The sequence below is a fragment of the Sus scrofa genome, chromosome 8 (genome assembly GCF_054392235.1).
Source record: "Sus scrofa isolate SSC_HxYL_T2T_F1_AM1 chromosome 8, Sscrofa_HxYL_maternal_Yorkshire_Landrace_v2.0, whole genome shotgun sequence".
NCBI lineage: Eukaryota > Metazoa > Chordata > Mammalia > Artiodactyla > Suidae > Sus > Sus scrofa.
Genome location: NC_139390.1, coordinates 137155164 through 137174050, shown reverse-complemented (window position 1 = coordinate 137174050; position 18887 = coordinate 137155164). Strand labels below are relative to the sequence as shown.

The 18887-nt window shown below is 42.1% G+C and overlaps 1 protein-coding gene and 1 non-coding gene across 13 annotated transcripts in view; both read left to right on the top strand.

The window, feature by feature from the left end:
* Positions 1-18887, top strand: part of HERC6 (HECT and RLD domain containing E3 ubiquitin protein ligase family member 6) — a 152708-nt gene that overhangs the window by 29010 nt on the left and 104811 nt on the right. The gene's annotated exons all lie outside the window — the stretch shown is intronic.
* On the top strand, positions 18510-18639 carry LOC146401080 (small nucleolar RNA SNORA11). Its single transcript, XR_014813935.1, has one exon. It is a non-coding gene; the product is annotated as a small nucleolar RNA SNORA11 (small nucleolar RNA).

Here is an 18887-nt window from a genome sequence, read left to right as displayed (position 1 = left end):
GAAAATTGTCCATGCAAACGGGAATCAAAAGAAAGCTCAAGTAGCAATATTCGTATCAGACAAAATAGACTTTAAAATGAAGAATATCTTAAGGGACAAGGAAGGTCACTACCTAATGATCAGAGGATCAATCCAAGAAGAAGATAGAACATTTTAAAATATCTACGCACCCAATATATAAATAAGGCAACCCAATATATAAGGCACCACAATATATAAGGCAATTGCTAACAACCTTAAAAGGAGAAATCGACAATAACACAACCATAGTGGGGGACTTTAACACCCCACTTACAGCAATGGACAAATCATCCAGACAGAAAATCAATAAGGAAACACAGGCCCTGAATGAAGCATTAGACCAGATGGACTTAATAGATATTTATAGGATATTCCATCCAAAAGCAGCAGAACACACATTCTTCTCAAGTGCACATGGAACATTCTCTTAAGATTGATCACATCCGGGGCTACAGATCAAGCCTTGGTAACTTTTAAGAAAATCGAAATCGCATCAAGTATCTTTTCCGACCACCACACTATGCAACTGGAGATCAACATGGAAAAAACTGCAAAAAACACAAACACATGGAGACTAAACAACAAATGGATCACTGAAGAAATCAAAGCAGAAATTAAAAAATACCTAGAAGCAAATAACAACAAAGATATGACACTCCAAAACCTGTGGGATGCAGCAAAAGCCATTCTAAGAGGAAAGTTATAGCAATGTAATATCCCCTACACCTAGAACAGAGCCAATTTCTCAAAATATATTTATTAAATAAATGGGTGAATGGATGAATGGATGAATGAGTGAATCCTTCCTTTCCTTGCAAAGTCTTTGCTGCATCAAGAACTGTGCCGTGGGGAGTTCCTGCTGTGGCTCAGTGGTAACAAACCTGGCTAGTAACCATGAGGACATGGGTTCTATCCTTGGCCTTGCTCAGTGGATTAAGGTTCTGGTGCTGACATGAGCTGTGGTGTAGGTTGCAGCTTGGATCTGGCATTGCTCTTGGCTGTGGTATAGGCTGGCAGCTGGAACTCCGATTTGACCCCTAGCCTGGCTGCGGATGCAGCCCTAAAAAGACAAAACAAAACAAAACAAAACAAAACAAAAAAAAAAACAAGAACTGTGCTCTGGGAAACTGCATCAAGGAAATACCATGTGAAATTGGCCCCTATCAAAAAATTCCTAGGCATACTAGTTAGTTCACCTCTGAGTCATGGAGGCAGAAAAGAAAACAGAACTTAAAATTAACCTAAATAATTCTGTTCTCATTTGAGAACATGGTTTTGGTTCCTTTCTTCTTCAGCAGTTTTGACTTTTTAGACCTTTCAACGTTTGCTGTTCTTTACTTCACACCTTGTATGGCACAAAACAGAAGGGCTGATTAAAAAAATTAGTAAAACAACCCTCAGATCCACCAAAGCCTTAATTATCGGCGCAAAAAAGAGTTCAGCCTGATTATTTCAACCACAATTCTTTGAAAATTTCCAAATCCCCACGGGCAAGTGTCTACCTGGCTTTCCCCTCCATGTCTTCTTTGTGTGAACACTGGTATCTTTGATCTGTTTTTAAAGTCCTCCTTTTCATCTCTTTTCATGTTTTTCATTTGCCCCCACTTTCCCCATCTTCTGCCCCTATTTGAATTCATGGACTGGTGGAACAGCTGGAGCAGGAGATGCCTATACTTTTGTGTCCCTTTATAATTTCTTCCACATCTTTTAGTTACTTTCTTATCTCAGTTCAGTTATATTGAGCCAATGTTTGTGAAGTAGCTACTGTGTCAGACACTTTCTAGGCCTTGGCAACACTGAAATTATCAAACAATTCCTGCTTCTGGTATTTTGCAGTTTTAGCAGTCTCCATCTCACTCATTTGTGTTAGGATTGTAAGCTTCTTGAAGTTTCTCTATGGGTTTAGAATAGCTTACACAGGAGTTGCCATTGTGGCCCAGCAATTTAAGAACCTGACTAGTATCCACAAGGATGTGGTTTTTGATCCCTGGCCTTGCTCAGTGGGTTAAGGATCCATCGTTGTTGCAAGCTGTGGCAAAGGTTGCAATTGTGGCTTGGATCTGGTGTTGCTGTGGCTGTGATATAGGCCAGTAGCTGCAGCTCCAATTCAACCCCTAGCCTGGGAACTTCCGTATACAGCAAGAACCATGGTAAAAAGAAAAAAAGAAAAAAAAAAAGAATAGCTTACACATATGTAATGTTTATTCATATGGGAAATGAATTAAACAGAATTAGTAATGAACCTGGAATTTGTTTTCTTTCTTCTACTCCTGTTTAATCTAATTATGTCTACCTGTGATACAATAAGAAATACATATTTGGTCTTTGTCCCCAGTTCCTGACACAGAGCTCCTACATCCCTTGGAATTTCATGAGTGATAGGAATATCTTTTGTTCTAATGGGGTGACTCTTGCTGGCCACAAAGATAGCTTCATAATTTGGGCTGGTTGCCAGAAAGACCAAGACTTGATTACAGGCTTAGAATTTTCTTTCTTTCTTTCTTTTTTTTTTTTTCCTTTTAGGGCTGAACTCATGGGATATGGAGATTTCCAGGCTAGGGGTCGAATGGGAGCTACAGACGCCAGCCTATACCACAGCCATAGCAAGGCCAGATCCGAGCCGTGTCTTCAACCTACACCACAGCTCACAGCAACGCCAGATCCTTAAGCCACTGAGAAAGACCAGGGATTGAACCCACAACCTCGTGGTTCCTAACTGGATTTGTTTCCACTGTGCCACGACAGGAACTCCAGAGGCTTAGAACTTTCAATCCCACTTCCAACCTCCAGAGAGGGAAGAGGACTAGAGATTGAGCTTATCACCAATGGCCATGATTTAATCAGTCATGCCTCCACAATCAAAATCTCCATGAACACCCTTAAACAGTGAGGTTCTGGAAGCTTCTAGGTTGATGAACATGTGAGGTTCTAGAAGGGTGGCGTGAAAGCTTGCACCCTTTCCCCCCTGCTTTGCTCTGTGAATCTCTTCTACTTGGCCATTCCTGCATTGTAACCTTATAATAAATCAGTAGCAGAAACTAAACTATTTTCCTGGGTTCCATAAGCCATTCTAGCAAATTACAAACCTGTACGGTCATGGGAACCTTGATTTGTAGCTGGTTGGTAAGAAGTACAGTGGTAGCATGAAGTAAGGGCAAGCTCATGGGACTTTGCTAACTCCAGGTTAATTAGTATCAGAATGGAATTGAGTTGTAGAACACCTATTTGGTGCCCAGGGAGAACTGGTTGGTGAAAAAAAAAAACCCTCACATTTGGTGTCAGAAGTATTGTGAGGAAAATGTCTTGAGTATATACCTAGGAACTGTTGGATCATTTGCATTCAGAATATATAAAGAACTCTAGTAATTCAATAATGGAAAGATAACCCATTTTAAAAGTGGGAAAAGGGGGTGTTCCTGTCATGGCTCAGCGGTTAACCAATCTGACTAGCATCCATGAGGACGCAGGTTTGATCCCTGGCCTTGCTCAGTGGGTTATGGATCCGGCATTGCCATAAGCTGTGGTGTAGGTCACAGATGTGGCTCGGATCTGGCATTGCTGTGGCTGTGGTGTAGGCCAGCAGCTGCAGCTCTGATTCAACCCTAGCCTGGGAACTTCTCTATGACTCAGATGTAACCCTAAAAAGAAAAAAAAAAAAAAAAAAAAAGACTGGACAAAGGGAGTTCCCATTGTGGTGCAGTGGAAATGAAGCTGACTAGTATCCATGAGGATGAGAGTTCGAACCCGGCCTCACTCAATGGGTCGGGGATCCAGCTTTGCCATGAGCTGTGGTGTAGGTCACAGACACTTGGATCCAGTGTTGCTGTGGCTGTGGCATAGGCAGCTGTAGTTCTGATTCGACCCCTAGCATGGGAACTTCCATATGATGCAGTTGTGGCCTTAAAAAGCTAAATTAAATAAATAAATAAATAAATAAATAAATAAAAAGTGGGAGTTTCCGTCGTGGCGCAATGGTTAATGAATCCGACTAGGAACCATGAGGTTGCGGGTTCTGTCCCTGCCCTTGCTCAGTGGGTTAAGGATCCGGCGTTGCCGTGAGCTGTGGTGTAGGTTGCAGACGCGGCTCGGATCCCACGTTGCTGTGGCTCTAGCATAGGCCGGTGGCTACAGCTCCGATTCGACCTCTAGCCTGGGAATCTCCATATGCAGCGGGAGCGGCCCAAAGAAATAGCAAAAAAAAAAAAAAAAAGAAAAAAAGCCAAAAAAAAGTGAGCAAAGATCTGAGTAGATATTTCTCCAAAGACAATATACATTGCATTAGGGAAACGCAAATCAAAGCCACAATAAAATGCTACTTTCCACCCACAAGGAGAGCCATCATAAGAAAGATGGACATGTAAACCAGCTATAATGAAAAAATAACAATCATTAAATAAAAAAGTGTCTATAAGCATTTGGAGAAATTTGAACCTTCATGCATTGCTGGTGAGAATATAAAATTGTGCAGCCACTGTGGAGAACAATTTGGCAATTGCTGAAAGTGTTAAACATAGTTACCTTTGACCTAGCCATTCCTAGGTATATACCCACGAGAAATTAAGATGCATCCTCACAAAAGCAGGTATATGCATGTACACAGCAGCGTTTTTCATAACAGCCAAAAAGCAGAAATAGCCCAAATGTCCATCAGCTGATAAGTGTATAAAGAAAATACCGTAGCCACACACTGGAGTATTACTCAGCAATAAAAGCACATGCGCCGTACATGCTATGACATAGATGGTCCTGGAAACCATTCTGCTAAATGAGGGAAGCCGGTCTAAAAAGACCATGCGTTGTGTGATTCCATTTATATGAAATGGCCAGAACAGGCAAATCTATGTAGATTGAAATTAGCTTCATGGAAGTTCCCAGGGTGGCTCGGCAGTTAACGAACCCGACTAGTATCCTTGAGGATGCGGGTTCGATCCCTGGCCTCGCTCAGTGGGTTAAGGATCCCGCATTGCCGTGAGCTGTGGTGTAGGTCGCAGACATGGCTCGGATCCCACGTTGCTGTGGCTGTGGTGAAGGCTGGCAGCTGCAGCTCTGATTTGACCCCTAGCCTGGGAATCTCCATGTGCCACAGGTGTGGTTCTAAAAAGACAGACAGACAGAAAGGGAAAGAAAGAAGCTTCATGGTTGCTGAGAGCTGACAGGTGTGAGTTTTGGGGAGCAGTGGAGAATGAATGCTGATGGGTCCAGGGTTCCTTAGGGGGTTGATTAAAGTGTCCTAAGGGTGATTGTGGTGATGGTGGCACAACCCTGTGAGTATGTTAGAAACCACTGAATCGTGCACTTTCAATGGATAAATTTTACAGTATGTGAATTATGTCTCAATCAGCTTGTTTAAAAAATGGGATCAGCCCACCCAGGGAACAGGACAAGGTATGTACCTGCAACAGCAGGATCAATCTGACCCTTCTCGGTTCATCTGCTTTGCTATGGGTTGGTCGCTGTAACCCACACTAACAAGAATCACTAGTCGTCAGAGAAGTACAAACTGAAACATGCACAGGGATATCACTTCGCACTTTTCAGGCTGACAAAAAATTAGAAATGTGGATCCTGCCAAGGGTCGGAAGACATGTGGGAAAAGAAGGCCACACTGTCCTTCTCTGCTGGTGGGCATCTCTCCTCACTCATCTTTCTGCCATTCTGGAGACTAATCTGGCATGATGTAGTCTGATCAAGAGGACGCATAACCTATGACCCAGCAATGCAGCTCCTGGTATATGTATTAAAACATTTTTTTACATGGGTCTATGTGGGGACCTGTGCAAAGATGTTCCCTGCACTGCAGCCCCGGGGTGAAAGGAATTGGAGTCTCTCTGGGCACTCAAGCCGTGGGCTAGCAGAGAGGTAAGATGCGCTGTCCATGCCGAGGTCTAATGGCTCTGTTAGTGACGTCAGGTTAGATGTAGGTAAAGCTGCGTGTTGACTCCTAAATACATGGTGCTGAGTGGGAAAATATAAACACTGGTTGGAGATATATAACACCATTTCCGTAAATTTAAAATAAGCATGCATAAAACAATATAGCCTGCAATAAACTGTTCAAATAAAAAGTCAGCCCCCTCAAATAAAATGGCAATTATCCCTATGCCTGCAGGCTCCTCCACCAATGATTCATAAAAGGTCAGGATTTATAGAGCTAGTACAGATGAAAAAATATCCACAAATAAATCTCTAGGTGGGATTTCTGCCTTGGCTAAGAGGTAGTGTCCAATAGTCTAGCGCTGGAGAAGCCAAAACAACTCCATAGATAACAAAGTTTGCAAGATTATGGCCAGATCTTGAAATGACCCAATTTACTGACTATTTTGAAGGTCAGTAGCTGGCGTCCTTTTTCCAAAACAGGATTTTAACCTTGGCTGTCTGATATGGAAAATGGTTGACTTTGCTCTTTACTGAGGTTGAACTGTTGATTCCACAGTGTCCCCTCCCCCAGCGTTTCCTTTGTTTTGTTTTGTTTTGTTTTTCCCCAGCGTTTCTACTAGCTCAGCTCTGTACACAGTTTCCTTAAAACCAGTGTACCCACAACCCCAGCTTTTGCATCATTCTGCCAATGGCTCCTGGCATTTCCTCGCAGACTGTCCTACTTAATGTTAAGATGGACTAATAAGCCAGGTTCCATGCCAGATGGACTTGGTTTTCACTCTCCTGGCTGCACCATTTACAGCTGGTCGTTTTGGGTTAAGTCATTTAACTTCTCAGAGCATCTGTTTTTCCACATACAGTGGGGATGATAGTAAAGTGTGTTACATATCCTTTCTAAGTATTTTCTATGCAATTATAAATATACATATTAAAGCTCAAATGATATCCTATTTATTATGCATATTCTGTTAATTTTGTTTTTACTATTATGTATATATGAACATATATACATATATACACATGTATATAACAGACACATACACATGTATATGTAATGAATAGCTTTCCGTGTCAATAGATAGATTGATGACAGTAGCTCCCTTGCAAGTGGCGGGGCAAATGGGAAATCTCTGTACTTTCCACTCAATTTTGAGGTGCACCAAAATCTGCTCTTAGTCTGTTTTTATGGAAGTAGCATAGTAGGCATCTTATTTATTTATTTATTTTCTTTTTTCACAGCCACGCCTGTGGCATATGGAAGTTCCCAGGCGAGGGGTCAAACTGGAACTGAAGCTGCCAACCTATCCCACAGCCACAGCAACACCAGACCTGAGCCACATCTGTGACCTACACCACAGCTTACAGGCAATGCAGATCCTTAACCTACGGAGCAAGGCCAGGAATTGAACCCACACCTTCAAGGACATTAAGTCAGGTTCTTAACGCACTGAGCTACAATGGGAACTCTGAATAGGCATTTTATAAAAGAAGACACATAAATGGATAATACAAAATGAGAAGTCACTCAATCTCATTAACAATCAAAGAAATGAGATTTAGAAAAAGACATCATTTTTGAGAGACATAGATTGGTAGAGATGAAAAAGATTGATAATATCTGGGCTGCCCTGCTATAAACTGAAGGTGGGAGGGTAAATTGTTGCACCTTCAAAGAGGGCAAATTAGAAATATGTAACAATAGTCGTAAGAGACAAAGCTTTTCAATTATTTTTAACTTTTTAAAATCTGTGGTAATAGTATTATTGCTATGTTAAATAGTTCTTATCTATTAGAGACAAATATTGAAATATGAATGAAATTTTGTAAGGTGGATTGCTTCAAAACATAGTCTGGTGAGGAGTTCCTGTCATGGTGCATCCGAAACGAATGCAACCAGGAACCATGAGGTGGCAGGTTCGATCCCTGGCCTTGCTCAGTGGGTTAAGGATCTGGCATTGCCGTGAGCTGTGGTGTAGGTCGCAGACACAGCTCGGATCCTGCACTGCTGTGGCTGTGGTATAGGCCGGCATCTGTAGTTCCAATTCCACCCCTAGCCTGGGAACCTCCATATGCCACGGGTATGGCCCTAAAAAGATTAAAAAAAAAAAGTCTGGTGAGGAGTGGGAAAAGTGGGCAGAGGTATGGAAGAAGCAAGAGGTGTTTTTGTGTGTTGAAGCTGGCTATGATGAATCTATACTTGGTCTTTAATCCTTGGTTCCTGGTATACAGCTTCTAAGTCCCTTGAGTGATAGGAGCATCTTTTGTTCTAATGAGGCCACTCTTGGGGACTTCGGGATAGAGGCTGATCATCCTAAAGACCAAGGCATGATTAGAGGGTGGAAAGTTTTAGGCCCACCTGTGACCTGCTTGTGTCCTTCAGTGGTTTACAGAAGAGACAGACTCCGGTCAGAACCTGAGATGGTGATATTCTAAGGGAAGCAGCAGGTCCTTGCTGGGACTTACAGGGGAAAGGGTGGGTAGTTAAAAGCCTTAGACTGAGGGTAATGCTTGGAGTTACACCATCAGAGTTCCAGGCCCCACAGCACCTCATCTTCAAACCCAAGACCGCCTGCTCCTGCTCCTTCTTTCTCTGCACCCTCAGCCTGCTGTGGGCTCTCACATAAAGCTCCCAGCATTTCCAGGGGGAGTACCACGGCTTAGCAACAGACACCAGTACCACTGCCCAGCAGCAGTGACCAGTACCACTCCCCAGCAACAGCGACCTTTCAGGAGAAAAAGTCCTTGGAGTAGAAGTGGCAGGTGGGGCTGAGGGGATGTAAGTGCAGAGGTGGGAGAGAAGATGTGGCCCTGGCTCTCCATTTTGAATTAATGAATGTATTTCTCTTGAAAACATCTCGCCCTTGACTGCCAGACCCTCTTGGTGCCATTGCAGGATGGAAAGATTTGTGGGCTGACCAGTGAACTAACTACCATAACTCCTAACATGACTTTTAAGGAAAATGCATGCAGAGTTAGAAACAACCAAGAAAGGAACATAACAATTCATTCCACAGCTATTTACCAAGAGCTTACTAGTTTCTTTTTTTGTTTGTAATAAAAATATTAAGGTATAGTTGGAGTTCCTGTTGTGGCTCAGTGGTTAACGAATCTGACCAGGAACCATGAGGTTGCAGGTACGATCCCTGCCCTTGCTCAGTGGGTTAAGGATCCGACGTTGCCATGAGCTGTGGTGTAGGTTGCAGACGCAGCTCGGATCCCGCGTTGCTGTGGCTCTGGCGTAGGCCAGGGGCTACAGCTCTGATTAGACCCCCTAGCCTGGGAACCTCCATATGCCGAGGTAACAGCCCAAGAAATGGCAAAAAGACAAAAAAAAAAAAAAAAAAAATTAAGGTATAGTTGACTTAGAACTGTTACTGTATTGCCGTGTTAGTTTCCAGTGTACGGCACAGTGATTCAGTTATACATATATATGCATATATTTTCTCTTTCATATTCTTTTCTGTTATGTTTTATCAGTTATTGAATGTAGTTCCCTGTGCTATACAATAGGACTGTGTTGTTTATCCATTGTATATATAATAGTTTGCATCTGTTAATGCCAAAGTCCTAATCCATCCCTCCCCCATACCCCTCCCTCTTGGCAACCACAAGCCTGTTTTCTATGTCTGTGAGTCTGTTTCTGTTTTGTAGATAAGTTCATTTGTGTCACATTTTAGATTCCATATATAAGTGATATCATGGGGTATTTGTCTTTCTCTGGCTGACTTACTTCACTTAGTATGATAACCTCTAAGCCCATCCATGTGGCTGTAAATGGCATTATTTCATTCTTTTTTATGAGCCTACTAATTTCAAGCCCTACTTCTAGGTGCTAGTAACACAGCAGTGAAGAAAGTAGAAAAAATATTTTTTATTTAGAAACTTGTGAACCTTGGAAATAAAGCAAAAATGTGAGTGGCGTGTCCTTTGAATGTCATGGGAGAGCACTGTTTATCAGGCACACCCAAGAAATATTTCATATTCTAGATGGGATATACCTTGTTCAAATTACTATTTACTCTTGATTAAAGGTCCTAATCTTAGTGAAGTTGAATGTTTTTTTCCATAAAGATGCAAATAATTTTTATCCAATAGAAATAATAACCCCAAAGGTTATAATTATTGCCTTGAAGGACATTAACCAGTTTTGTATCTAATGTTGCAATCTTATTCTAACAGTCTTTCATTAAATGGAACCAGTTTTACCATCTTGCGGACTCCCTATTAATTAACTGAATAAAACCTTTGGCATGTGTTCATTATGTATTCATTTGAGAATGATATTTTTAACTTTTTGAAACTTATACTTTGACAGTCTCTTTATGGAGTTTATAATCTGGTTATGCCGTCTCTCTTTTCTTTATTTTTCTAGTTTGGGTTTCAAACTGGTGGACTGAGATGGATTAATTCTTTCCATTCATTTTTCTCCTTCTCTTAGCCTTTTTTCATAGTAAATGAAAGGGACCAGAATATGTTACCCCCAAAATGCCTCTTTGACCTAAAAATTATTTGGAGATTAAAGCAGTTAAAAACAGTGAACAGGAAAGGCTCTCCCTACCTGACCCTTTTTCTGCCTGCAGACAGGATATAAATTCTCCATTTTTGTGGATATAAACTCTATGAGCCCTGAGATGGAAGCAAAGGAATCTGCAAACAAACCTTACTTCGTTACTTTGCTCCCATATATCTACCTTCCCACAGTTTGGTGCACTTGGAATCCTAAAACTATTTTCCTTTGTCCTATGACTTTTCTACAAATGTATTATTCTTTATTGAACATGCTATATAAGCCAGAGTTCTAAGCCTCCACTTCCAGCTACTCTTTTTCTTTTTAGGGCCACACCCACAGCATAGGGAAGTTCCCAGGCTAGGGATCAATCAGAGCTATAGCCGCTGGCCTACAGCACAGCCACAGCAACATGGGATCCCTGCCCCATGGAGTGAGGCCAGGGATCGAACCCTCATCCTCATGGATTCTAGTTGGATTCGTTTCTACTTCACCACAACAGGAGCCACCCACTTTGAGCTACTCTTCATTTTAAAATTTTCCGCACATGATGTGCACTGTATGCATTAATAAACTGTTTTTCTCTTATTAATGTGTCTTTTTTGTTAAAGAGCCCCAGCAGAAAACCTAAAAACCTAAGAGAGGGAGAGATGAAGCTTTGCCCCTTCTCCTCATACATAAAGAAACAAATCACTTGCAAAGAACTGAAAGTTTATACCCCCTCCCCCTGCTCCGCCTCCCAAACTCATAGGTTGAAACCCTAATCACAGTGTGATAGTGTTTGGAGGTGGAGCCTTTGGGAAGTAATTAGATCATGAGGGTGGAGTCCTCGTGATGAGATCTGTGCCCTTATAAGAAAAGGCCAGAGAGTTAACTCTCTTTCTGCCTTGTGAAGATAAAATGAGAGGTCAGCCAACTAGAACCCAGAAAGGGTTCTCATTAGAACCTTACTTAGAGTTACCACTGTGGCACAATGGGTTAAGGATTCAGCATTGCTGCATCTTTGGCTAGGATTTGAAACCTGGCCCGGGAACTTACATCTGCCATGGGTGCAGCCAAAAAAGAAAAAGAAAAAAAAACATGCTGGTCTGATCTCAGACTTCCAGCCTCCAGAACTGTGCAAGGTAAATTTCTGTGGCTGATAAACCACTCAGTCTGTGGTACTATGGTATGACAGTGTTAAAGCAAGACATCACCCTTACACATCTCATTTTGACTCTGGCCCTGAGATGCAGATGACAGGTGATTGCTGAAGACATGATTATATAGGTTGCAGGTAGGCATGCAAGTACTTAGAGTTTGATTTTTTTCCAGATCAAACTAAGGACCAGAAAAGGTGACTTTGGCAGGTCATGAGTCCATGGACTGAAGAAGAAAACACAAGCTTCACTGGTTCTTAATGTCTTATTATTAAATCCCTCCTGGACTCCTCCTACACTATTGGTGGGAATGTAAATTGGTACAACCACTACAGAAAGCAGTATGGAGGTACCTCAGAAAACTAAATATGGAAATGCCATATGACCCAGCAATCCCACTCTTGGGCGTATATCTGGACAAAACTTTCCTTGGAAAAGATACATGCCCCTGTATGTTCACTGCAGCATTATTCACAATAGCCAAGACATGGAAACAATATAAATGTCCATTGACATATGAATGGATTAAGAAAATGTGGTATTTTTAAAATTGCACCACAAAAATCAAATACCTCGGAATACACCTGACCAAGGAGGAAAAGGACTTACATGCCAAGAACTATAAAACATTAATCAAGGAAATTAAAGAAGATGTAAAGAAATGGAAAGATATTCTATGTTCCTGGATTAGAAAGATTAATATTGTAAAAATGGCCATACTACCCAAAGCAATCTACAGATTCAATGCAATCCCTATCAAATTACCCATGACATTTTTCACAGAACTAGAACAAACAATCCAAAAATGTATATGGAACCACAAAAGACCCAGAATTGCCAAAGAAATTCTGAAGAACAAAAACCAAGCAGGAGGCATAACTCTCCCAGACTTCAAAAAATATTACAAAGCTACAGTCATCAAGACAGTGTGGTACTGGTACCAAAACAGAGAGACAGACCAATGGAACAGAATAGAGCACCCAGAAATAAACCCTGACACCTATGGTCAACTGATCTTTGACAAAGGAGGCAAGATTATAAAATGGGACAAAGACAGTCTCTTCAGCAAGTGATGCTGGGAAACCTGGACAGCTGCATGCTGTGAAACTAGAACACAGTGAAACTAGAACACACCCTCACACCTTGTATGAGAATAAACTCAAAATGGCTGAAAGACTTAAATATAAGACAAGACACCATCAAACTCCCAAAAGAGAACATAGGCAAAACATTCTCTGACATCAACCTTATGAGTATTTTCTCAGGTCAGTCTCACAAAGCAACAAAAATAAGAGCAAAAATAAACTAATGGGACCTAATCAAACTGACAAGCTTTTGCGCAGCAAAGGAAACCTAAAAGAAAACAAAAAGACAACTCACAGAATGGGAGAAAATAGTTTCAAACGATGCAATGGACAAGGACTTAATCTCTAGAATATACAAGCAATTTACACAACTCAACAGCAAAAAAGCCAACCACTCAATGGAAAAATGGGCAAAGGACCTGAATAGACATTTCTCCGAGGAAGATATACAGATGGCCAACGAGCACATGAAAAAATGCTCAATATCACTGATTATTAGAGAAATGCAAATCAAAACTACCATGAGATACCACCCCACCCCCGAGTCAGAATGGCCATCATTAATAAGTCCACAAATAACAAATGCTAGAAGGGTTATGGAGAAAAGGGAACCCTCTTGCACTGTTGGTGGGAATTTAAGCCAGTATAGCCACTGTGGAGAACAGTGTGGAGGTACCTTAGAAATCTCTACATAGAACTACCATATGACCCAGCAGTCCCACTCTTGGGAATATATCTGAACAAAACTTTCCTTAAAAAAGACACATGTACCTGCATGTTCATTGCAGCTCTATTCACAATAGCCAAGACATGGAAATAACCCAAATGTCCATCAACAGATGATTGGATTAGGAAGGTGTGGTATATATACACAATGGAATACTACTCAGCCATAAAAAAAACAACATAATGCCATTTGCAGCAATATGGATGGAACTAGAGACTCATACTGAGTGAAATAGGTCAGAGAAAGACAAATACCATACAAAGAGGGAGGGAGTGGGAGGGATCGGGAGCTTGGGGTTAACAAATGCAAACTATTGCTCTTGGAATGGATTTACAATGAGATCCTGCTGTGTAGCACTGAGAACTATGTCTAGATATTCACATCACAACACGACAATGGGAGGAAAAATTATGTATACATATATATGTGTAACTTGGTCCCCGTGCTGTACAGTGGGGAAAAAAAATGTGGTATATATACACAATGGAATACTACTCGGTCATAAAAAGAACAAAATAATGCCATTTGCAGCAATGTGGATGGAACTTGAGACTCTCATACTGAGTGAAGTAAGTCAGAAAGAAAAAGATAAATACCATGTGATACTTATATCTGGAATCTGATATACGACACAAATGAACGTTTTCACAGAAAAGAAATTCATGAACTAGGAGAACAGATTTGCGGTTGCCAAGGGGGAGGGTGAGGGAGTGGGATGGACTGGGAATCTGGGGTTAATAGATGCAAACTATTGCCTTTGGAATGGATAAGCAAAGAGATCCTGCTGTATAGCCCTGGGAACTCTATCTAGTCACTTGTGATGGAGCCTGATGTAGGATCATGTGAGAAAAAAGAATGTATGTGTGTGTGTGACTGGATCACTTTGCTGTACAGTTGCGAATTGACAGAACACTGTAAACTATCATGGAAAAAATAAAAATCCTTAAAAATAAAATTAAAATAAATCCCTCCTTGTATACAGTACATCTTTCCTCCTCACTGTCTTTAAAATGAACACTTTGACCGAGGCGTGCAAAGTTCCCATGAGGATTGAATAAAAGGTTCAGGACCTCTAAGTACACCTCATCACCCAGCCCAGTGTTGAGGACCTGAGGTGACTTGGCCACATCGGTGTTCTTTGTGCCGAATGCATTCCCATGTGGCCTTTTTAGTTTTTCATTCTCTTCCCTTTTGTTCTTTTTTTTTTTTATTACTTTGATATTCATTCAAAAGTCTTTACTGAGTGGCTCTTCTCCATGGAGCACTGTAGCAGATGTAAGGAATGAACTGGAAACGCAAGGCTTAGTCTCGCTCTTGTGGAGTTTACAGTGATTCTCTCTCTTCAAACAACAGCTAATATATACAGAGTTCTTGCTATATGGCAGGTACTCTTCTAAGCACTTTACATTTATAAATAAATTTAATCATCACACAACCATAAGGGTTTATTGTTGCCATTTTGTAGATGAGGAAACTGAGGCACAAAGAATAAGAAATTTGCCCCAAGTCACAAAACCCAAGTCACAGTGGTGGACCTTGAATCCTATTTGCTACTTTTTTAAAAACTGTATTTACTCTCCCATCAATGTCAGTGTCACCTGGGGTGTTATTCTGATCCACTCATTTATTCGTTCATCCACTCGTCACACTGTTTCTAAACATCTTTGATGGGCTAGGCATGTGGGCATGGTTGTGGCAAACACAGTAGTAGTCACAGCCTCTGTCACTGAGTAAATCACAGGCTATTGAGAAAGACCCATAAAGACATAATTCCAGTATAGCCTGTTAACTGCAAAGGCAGGACCATGGACCAACTAAAATGGAAAGAGAGAGGAAGAAATGACAAACTTTGCCTAGAGTTGCTGAGAAAAACTACAGAGAAGGAAGATTTTTTTTATTAGTGTCTTGAAGGTAAGTAGCAACTTACTAGTTAAAGAATAATAGGAAGATCAATCCAGAGAAAGACGATGCATGGAAAGTCCTGGAGTCATAACAGTGCAAAGTGTTTGCTGATAGTGATGACGTAGATTGATGGAAAATAGCAGGCCTTGAAAAGGTCAGAGGTTGAGTTGAAAAGAGTGGACTGCTGGAGTTCCCACTTGTCTCTGTGGCATTGCCAGTTCGATCCGTGACCTGACGCAGTGGGTTAAGGATCCAGCATTTGCAGCTGTGACGTAGGTCTGGCAGAGGTCATAGATGTGGCTTGGATTTGATCCCTGGCCTGGGATCTTCCATACGCTGCAGGCTAAACACAGTGACTGTTGACATACTCAACGGGGTTTAAGCTGAGGAGTAAGGCATACAGATCTATACTCCAGAGAATCTCTAGCACCATTTTGAAGGACCTCAGGGCTAGACGGTCCTGAGGAAAGGAAGAGCAATTGGTGACTTTACCAGCCACCTGTGGAAGAGTCAATATATCAACTAAGGCATTGGAGAGGAAAGGGTGGAAGCATTTTAAAAGATGGAGCGACAGAACTTGGTGACTGATTAAGGCTGGGAGATGGTGGTCACCTCATTTGAAATAGTAGCTCAAATTCTACAGGACTGGAGTTCTTGTCGTGGCTCAGTGGTTAACGAACCCGACTAGCATCCATGAGGACACAGGTCCAATCCTTGGCCTCGCTCAGTGGGATTAAGGATCCAGCATTACCCTGAGCTGTGGTGTAGGTCCCAGACGTGACTCAGATCCCGCATTGCTGTGGCTGTGGTCTAGGCCGGCAGCTACAGCTCCGATTAGACCCCTAACCCAGGAACCTCCATGTGCCAAAAGTGCAGCCCTAAAAAGACAAAAAAAAAAAAATTCTACAGGATTACTTTTGAGCCAGTCTGCTCAGGGTACATTAAAAGCAGCTTTAGTTGGACTATGAGGGCTCAGAAAAACAGTAGCTAACTCATACATAGCTGTGTAGCTCTTACAATGGGCATTGTTTCAGTGATGGAACAGGATTGATTCAATTAATCCTGACAACAAAAGCGGCGTGACCACATCCCTGTTTTACAGATGAGGAAGTCAATAAACAGGGAGGTAAATCAATATTTGCTCAGAGCCACACAGCCAGTAAATGGAGGACTGAGGTTTTTGGAGGTTTGGGAATAAGGGTGGAGGGCTGCACTGGGGTGGGGCTGGGGATGCAGCACCTTACAGGGCAAACTTTCCTACAAATCCCCTTTAGACACCCTGCCAAATTTACACTCAGCTGCTAATCTCTCCTCTGCTCTACGGCGCCGTTATTGTCACCCTGCTCTTCCTGAGTTTTCTCCTTTTGCCTGGCTGACTTCCATTTGGCTCTGCGAATGTGACCTTGGTCTAGTGCCTTCCTAGAAGCAGTGAAATCCCCTCCAGATCTGACCGATATTCCTGGAGAGAATCAAGCTCAGCTTTTAATTCCAGGGTGAAAGGAGAGGAGGAGGAAAATTCTGGGAATGGGAAGGAACTGAGGTTGGATTTGATTTGGGCTAGTTTTTGTTGGTGTCTCAAGGATATTCAAGGGGAGATGAGAAAAGAAACCACAGGGAAAGAAAACCAGAGGTTTGAAATTCTTCTTTTGAAAAATTAACAAATGATCAAATGTTTGGTTTCAGATACCTCACTGGAATAGTCAAACAGCATCTGCCTGGTCATTACTTCTAGAATTTTGGAAAGCAACCTTGTACACAGCTAAATGTTTTTTCCCAACAACTTTGAAAAGGAAGCTAAACCAATTATGGGTCATGGCCAGGGTCTTCAGGCCTTTTTTTTTTTTTTTTTTCTTCTTTTTTGCTATTTCTTGGGCTGCTCCCACGACATATGGAGGTTTCCAGGCTCGGGGTCGAATCGGAGCTGTAGCCACTGGCCTACGCCAGAGCCACAGCAACGCAGGATCCAGGCTATCAGGCCGCGTCTGCAACCTACACCACAGCTCACGGCAACGCCAGATCGTTAACCCACTGAGCAAGGGCAGGGACCGAACCCGCAACCTCATGGTTCCTAGTCGGATTCGTTAACCACTGCGCCACGACTGGAACTCCAGGCCTATTTTTTTTACATAGAATTTTTTCTGGAGTTAGATTATGGTCTGTATTCTGAAACTGCCATTTACTCTAATTTGAAGACCCACATAGGAATATGCATCATAATATACTTACAAAAGTCGATAAATCATGTATGTATAGATTGTAATTTTAATTTTAAAAATTTCCTAATTATGGAAAAATTCATGTTAACCATAGAAAACATAAAATACAAAAGTAAAAAAAAAAAAATCATCTTATAATATGATAAGCGCCATGAACATCTTGGAAGTATTCTCTAGAAAACTACCTTCCTGGGAGTTCTCATCGTGGCTCAGTGGTTAACAAATCCGACTAGGAACCATGAGGTTGCAGGTTCGATCTCTGGCCTCGCTCTGTGGGTTAAGGATACAGCGTTGCCGTGAGCTGTTGCGTAAGTCGCAGACGCCGCTCGGATCCCCCGTTGCTGTGGCTGTGGTGTAGGCTGGTAGCTACAGCTCCAATTAGACCCCTAGCCTGGGAACCTCCATATGCTGTGAGTACAGCCCTAGAAAAACAAAAAACAAAAACAAAAACTACCTTCCCTCTTTTTCTTTCTTTTTGACTACTGCAGTTCTTTTATTTTATGGTTATAATTAGTTGCTGTGTTTTCATTTCAAACACAGCTATCTTGTCTACATGGTGAACAACATGCTAATGAAAAAAAAATCTTTGTTTAAAAAGTTGTACGGGAGTTCCCGTTGTGGCTCAGTGGTTGATGAATCCGACTAGGAACCATGAGGTTGCAGGTTCGATCCCTGGCCTTGCTCGGTGGGTTAAGGATCCGGCATTGCCGTGAGCTGTGGTGTAGGTCACAGATGGAGCTCGGATCCCGTGTTGCTTTGGCTGTGGCATAGGCTGGCAGCTACAGCTCCGATTCGACCCCTAGCCTGGGAACCTCCATATGCCATGGGAGTGGCCCTAGAAGTGTCAAAAAGACAAAAAAAAAAAAAAAAAAAAAGCTGTATGGGTGGACTTTCCTGTGTGGTGTGGCGAGTTAAAGATTGGATATTGCCCCAGGTGTGGTGCAGGTTGCAACTTTGGCTCAGGTTTGATCCCTGGCCCAGGAGAAATTTCACATTCAAAAGGCATGCTCCCGCCCACCCCCCCAAAAAGTTACAGGGATGTGTTCAGAACAGGGGTCCTGAAGAAATGACCTCTCTGTTTACAACACACCCAACAGGAATCTGGGTTCATGGTGACAAGGGGCACAAAACTCGTGGCCTTCCTGTGAACAAATACCCAACAGGTGTCCTGCTGAACCTCCACATGGCTGTTGGGCAGGACCGAGGGACAGGGCTCAGAACTGGAAGAAAAGCTGCAACATTTAGTGGGGGAGTTTGCCACTGAGAGCCTGAACGGTCCGTGCATGGGTGGGCCATGGGTGGTCTCATAGACGTAAAGGCTTTGAACCTCTCTTTTCAAGGAAAAAAAGAAAAATAGATTCCAACTACATGCCATCCTGGAAAAGGCAAAATGATGGAGACAAGAAAAAGACC